Source organism: Cuculus canorus, chromosome 8 (assembly GCF_017976375.1).
Source record: "Cuculus canorus isolate bCucCan1 chromosome 8, bCucCan1.pri, whole genome shotgun sequence".
Classification (NCBI taxonomy): Eukaryota; Metazoa; Chordata; class Aves; order Cuculiformes; family Cuculidae; genus Cuculus; species Cuculus canorus.
In genome coordinates this window covers 33,693,186-33,698,570 of record NC_071408.1, presented here as the reverse complement: position 1 = coordinate 33,698,570, position 5,385 = coordinate 33,693,186, and the positions used below count along the sequence as shown (strand labels likewise).

Sequence of the window (5,385 nt, the reverse complement as noted above, 5' to 3'; positions counted from 1 at the left end):
GAAATACTGTGTGAAACCTTCTCCCGTAAATACTTAACTGGGAGTCAACACAAACAGCAGCCTGGCATCAACCCACTTAACAAGGAACACGACTGCCTCATTCCAGATCTTCTTTGCCGAACGCCTAAGTTTCCATCCAAAAGCAAATGTTGGCGGTGTGCGCTCACAGCCCAGAAGGCCAACCGTGTCCTGGGCTGCACCAAAAGCAGTGTGGCCAGCAGGGCCAGGGAGGGGATTCTGCCCCTCTGCTCCACTCTCCTGAGACCACACTGGAGTCCTGTGTCCAGTTCTGGAATGCCCAACAAAAGGATGTGGAACTGTTGGAACAGGTCCAGAGGAGGCCACGAAGATGATCTGAGGGCTGGAGCAACTCTGCTGAGGACAGGCTGAGAGAGCTGGGGTTGTCCAGCCTGGAGAAGAGAAGGCTCCAGACCTCAGAGCAGCTTCCAGTATGGAAAGGGTTTCCAGGAAAGCTGGGGAGGAGCTCTTTACAAGGGCCTGGAGTAATGGGGCAAGGGGGAATGGCTTTAAATTGGAAGGGGGAAGATTTAGATCAGACATTAGGAAGAAATTCTTCATAACGACTGTGGTAAGGCCCTGGCCCAGGTTACCCAGAACAGTGGTGGCTGCCCCATCCCTGGAGGGGTTCCAGGCCAGGTTGGATGGGGCTTTCAGGACACTGATCATGTGGGAGGTGTCCCTGCCCATGGCAGGGGGTGGAACTGGATGGGCTTTAAATGTTCCTCCCAAACCATTCCATGATTCTATGATTCTAAATTCTTGCCTAGATGGGGTTTTTTTTAGCATCAGTCTTCATCCTTCCAGATCCAAAATCGGGAAGCAAAGTCTGAGAACGCGAAGGTTTAAAACACCAGGTAGCGACCACGTGCCCCACTCCGCAGTGACAATAAGACGAATCTGCCCGGGTTGTGTTTGTGGAGAGACTGTTTGGCCCCAAATACTCAGCTTGGATGAGTTCAGTGTTTCCCTAGCTGGTCTCCTGTCATGCCCATCTGTCAGAGTGGCAGAGTGCCCATCCGCAAGGTAGGATGCCAGTTCCAACCAGAGTATGGATACCAATCAGTTTGGGAGGAAAGCCTATTGGATGGAGCTAACAACACCTTATTGACAGCGATCCTCCCGGTGTCAAGCAGTGCCAAATTAAGAACACATGCTACATTACAAGGATCACATCTGTTAACAAATATTGGCACTTTGTCCCTGGCATCTGCGCCTCTTGTTAATCCGCTTCAGTGGTGAAAAGGCTGCCTCGGCAGAAGCGTTCGGGCCTCGTCCTACCAGCGTAATCACAGATTTACTCACCAGGACTCTCCCAGTACAAGGCCAAAGCTGCCAGAGGTACTTCTGCATCCATCCCTTCCCCGGGGCTGGTGATGCCCTGCAAAAAGCTGTGAAATTACATGATTCTAATACATACTAGAATGAGCTTTTCCCTGTTTTGAGGGTTTATTAAGCCTATTGTCAGCCTGCCAGCAACAAGTGGAACCTGACTGCAGAAAACAGAGTGGCGAGTAATAAAGCAGGGAGAAACTACTGCTGTAAATTCTTGGTACACGGAGTTTGCAATCTAAGTTAATGACTGGATTAAATACCTCAGCCCAAAGGAAAAAAGTTGAGTTTCTTTCTACTTTTGGTTAAAGACCACACAACCATGGAGTTGATGATGCTCTTTAGTGGCACCCCAGCACTTCACAGCCTGCAACAGTTTAACCAGCCAGGATGTACAAAAAGGGACTGAAGACATTACTGAATTATCCCAGAAGTTCTAGCTACCGGAGCTGTCACAGATGCTTCCTTCCTCTCCCTCTGTAGTAGCATGTCTTGAGCGGAGAGGACTTCACCAGCCAGAAACTCTCGCTTAGGACAGAAGCAGCAGGTATCTTGCACTGCACGTAAGCCACAAGAGCTCCCCAACCATCTCCAAACCAGGTGTCAGCCCACACACCTGCAAAGCTTCGAGACAAACACGCACACAATAAGAGAAGTAGTTAACAACAGTTAACAAAAAAGACGTACTGATTGATTTTTCTTGAAGGCCTGAAGAAAACCTAGCTTGTGACAATCTATTCCAGCCAAAAATACATAATGTGATGCTACAAACACTGCTCTCTGGCTTGGCTGCTGGATTTAGCTTGCTTAAAACAGTCTGAAAGCAGCAAATGACATTTGCGATAATGTCATAGGGGGAAAATGCTTAACTGCCGCCTGGATTTACCTGGCATGTGAAAGATGTAATTCTAAAGATAACGATAACGATGTTCCATTTATACATCTCCTGTCATCCAAATTAATCCTTCTGTTTCGCTAACTACTCAGGAACAGCTTTAACCACAAGGCTGCAGTCAGCACTGGAGATGAACAGCTCGGAACAGGAAAGAAGAATCCACCCACTTGGCAGCAGCATCTGAACAATGAGAGGCACAACGGGATGAACCACAGCTTGGCTTCCAGGCGGGCTGTGTCCTTGGCATGTTGGTGCAGGCTACGTACACATATCCTCAGGATCCAGCTTCCACCTTGTCCCTGCAGCAATCCCAGAAAAGATGGCATTTACGACGAGTTCACCCAAGCCAATGCTGCTTAACCTGGTGAGCAAATGGAATTTGCTAAACGGCCAGAGCATTTCCCAGCACAAGTAATGGTTCCAGTACAGACCCTGGTCACATCTGTTTCTTGTTCACCAGGGAAACGCACAGGAATCACTGTTCAAAGTGACATGTGTGGCTGTGGAGGCCAGGTTATGCCACTTAATTTTAGACACATCTGAATTAGATGTCTCATCACTCAAATGCTTTCTCTAGAGAGGATGTGCACCTCCAGAAGGCATTTCAAGTCTCAGGTCAGCTCAACTGCCCTTTTTAACAGCCTCTCCCTCCCCCACAACTGGAGAGAAAGCCAAAGGTGACGTAGTCTCCTCAGACAGATTCTTAATGCTCAGTGGCAGGAGTCACTTTTCATTTGATGTACCTAGTTTGGAGAGGCAAAATGGCATTTCTTGGCTAGTGATGAATCAGAAAATACCTGCCTGTCTGACCCTAATCGCCAAATCACACCTCTCAAAGGGTACCTGTGACGTCCAGGTGAGCTGTCTTACGGCCATTTGCACCCTTGGCCCCGAGGAAGCAGCTTGGAGCTGTTAACGGCCTCTTCAAAGTGGCTGGAAAAGCTGCCACCGAGTAACCACCACCAGCACAAGGGAAGATTTAGCCTCTGGTACCAAGACAGACTGCCCAGACGTCCGCCCATCCAGTCCTGTGGAGGCTCTGCAGCAACCAAGGCTTCTGCTGAACAAGATAATAATACTGACAGGATTTGAACAGCAGCAGTGATCGAAACGAAACTAAAAGAGAAGGGCTAGTAGACAAGCGAATGCATTAATGCTTTATTCTTCTACAACATTTAAAATATGAATTCACGTACATTTAAAAGGCCTAGGACAGAAGACAGAGGCTGCAGGGTGGCATTTCTACACACCTGAAATAACAGATTCATCTGAACTCCGTTCACAGTTATCAGTGGAATAAACCCTTAATTGTTTTCACAGTCTCAAGCCAAACCATGGGCCAGGCTCCAGCCCCACAAACAGAACTGGACGCTTCTGGCAGAGACCACTGGTGAGAGCGTTAGTAAAGTGACCAGCATGGATTTTCTGCACTTCTGGGGAAAAAGCCTGCTTTTAAACACTTTATCAAATGCTGCCCTCTGGTGAGGAGACGGCTCAGGTGAACACGCACTGCCCGGAGCTGTCGGATGCTCAATGAAAAACTTCACTGGCATAACCAAGTACCGACCCATGGAGACAGAGGGGCCCAATGAGATGTCTCGATCGTTAGCAGCAATTCTTACTTCATTGTATTATCACTGGGGATGGTTTTAACCCCACATTTTATAAGCATCATTACAACGTAATCTGTACCCTCCACATTTCCAACACTATTCCATGCTGTAAACCTCCCTCGGACTTTTATATTTCATCCTTTTGAGTTTTAATGATGTGTTTCACCATTCCTGAGCCCTTCCATCACCGTACAAGTAGTCTGTTAGGGATCAAATACTGAATGTTAAATTAGCCTGCAGGATAGCAGAGCCCATCGGCATCTTACAGATACCCAGAAGCAGGTAAGGAAGGAAAGCACAGTGAAAAATGCCACCACTATGCTTGATTCATTCTCCTTTTTCTATTAAAGGTATCTCTCCTGTGCTTCACATGCTTCCACAAAATTTAATTATCATTTTCTTACCCATCGATGGAAAGAACTGCTTTGACAAACAGAAAAAAACATTGCAATTCTCATAAACCACAGGTATAATTAAAAAAACACCACAAACTCAGCCTCCCCAGCTCCCACAATAGCATGTACTTAATAGATTCCAACCTGTTACCATTTACACGGGCTCAATATTTTAATAGTATTGGTTTTATTTCTCCATCAAGAGGCAATTTCACCCATTAAGGTAGAATTAGGTGCCTTCTAGTTTATGAGTAGCATTTAAGCAGAGGAGTTTGTTTTTCATGGGATAATTTCCTTGTAAGTGCACACAGGTAATGGGCTCCAACGCTCAGCTTCCCTCCTTTTGCATATTGCATATGCTAAACAAGTTCTTCCAGCAATGAAAGAATAACTCACCCTTTGGCACAGCGGTCCACAAGGCTGTGTGTAACGCGGTCAGAAGGAAATGTTTCTTCAAGGCTGGGCCCTAGTATTTCCTTGAAAAACAGAACACTTGCGTTAGATTAAAGCTATATGAACTAAAACACGTGACATGAAATATTACTTCTAAAGTCACTGCTACCAAAAAGAACTTCTGCACATCCCAGCGTGTAGGCAGTCCTATAAACTGGTTTGAAGCCTCATCCTTCAGTCTTTCTTAGTAACATATCAACTCATAACATGGGAAGTACCAGCATTCTGTGCATGGGAAAGAGCCAGATCCTGACAGCTGCTGGAATTATTTTTCCTTCCATACTACCAACATGCCCGAAGATTTTTCCTGTAAAAGAAAACAATGCCAAAGGATGGCTGGACTTCAGCAGAGCTGACAAATCAAAGTGCATCCAGATCTGGGTGGCCACCTTCACACAGCTTTGAGGAGCCTCCCTTTTGGAAGATGCTTAGCACCTACCTCTGAAGAAGTGGTCTCCTTTCAAAGTACACAGAGATGCATGGGGCCATTTTTAATGGCATGGCAGTTTTATGCATCTGCTGCTCTGTCTCCTTTGGTTTTCTCTTCATGGTCATAGCTAAAAAAGCCAGAAATGCTATAAAAAAAACAACTCCAAAACCTAGGAGAAAAAAGAGAGAAGATGATATTGAAGAAAAAGGAAAAATTAACTTTTGGTTCAGATTATGTTGTGCAGAATAT

At 46.1% G+C, this 5,385-nt stretch overlaps 1 long non-coding RNA gene across 1 annotated transcript; it reads right to left on the bottom strand.

Moving 5' to 3' along the window:
• Window positions 1-1,329: 1,329 nt before the first annotated feature.
• Window positions 1,330-5,011, bottom strand: LOC128852864 (uncharacterized). The gene is made up of 4 exons (XR_008450957.1): window positions 4,925-5,011; window positions 4,650-4,729; window positions 3,089-3,302; window positions 1,330-2,544 (listed from the first exon to the last, which is right to left on the bottom strand). It is a non-coding gene; the product is annotated as an uncharacterized LOC128852864 (long non-coding RNA).
• Between the last annotated feature and the right edge of the window lie 374 nt (window positions 5,012-5,385).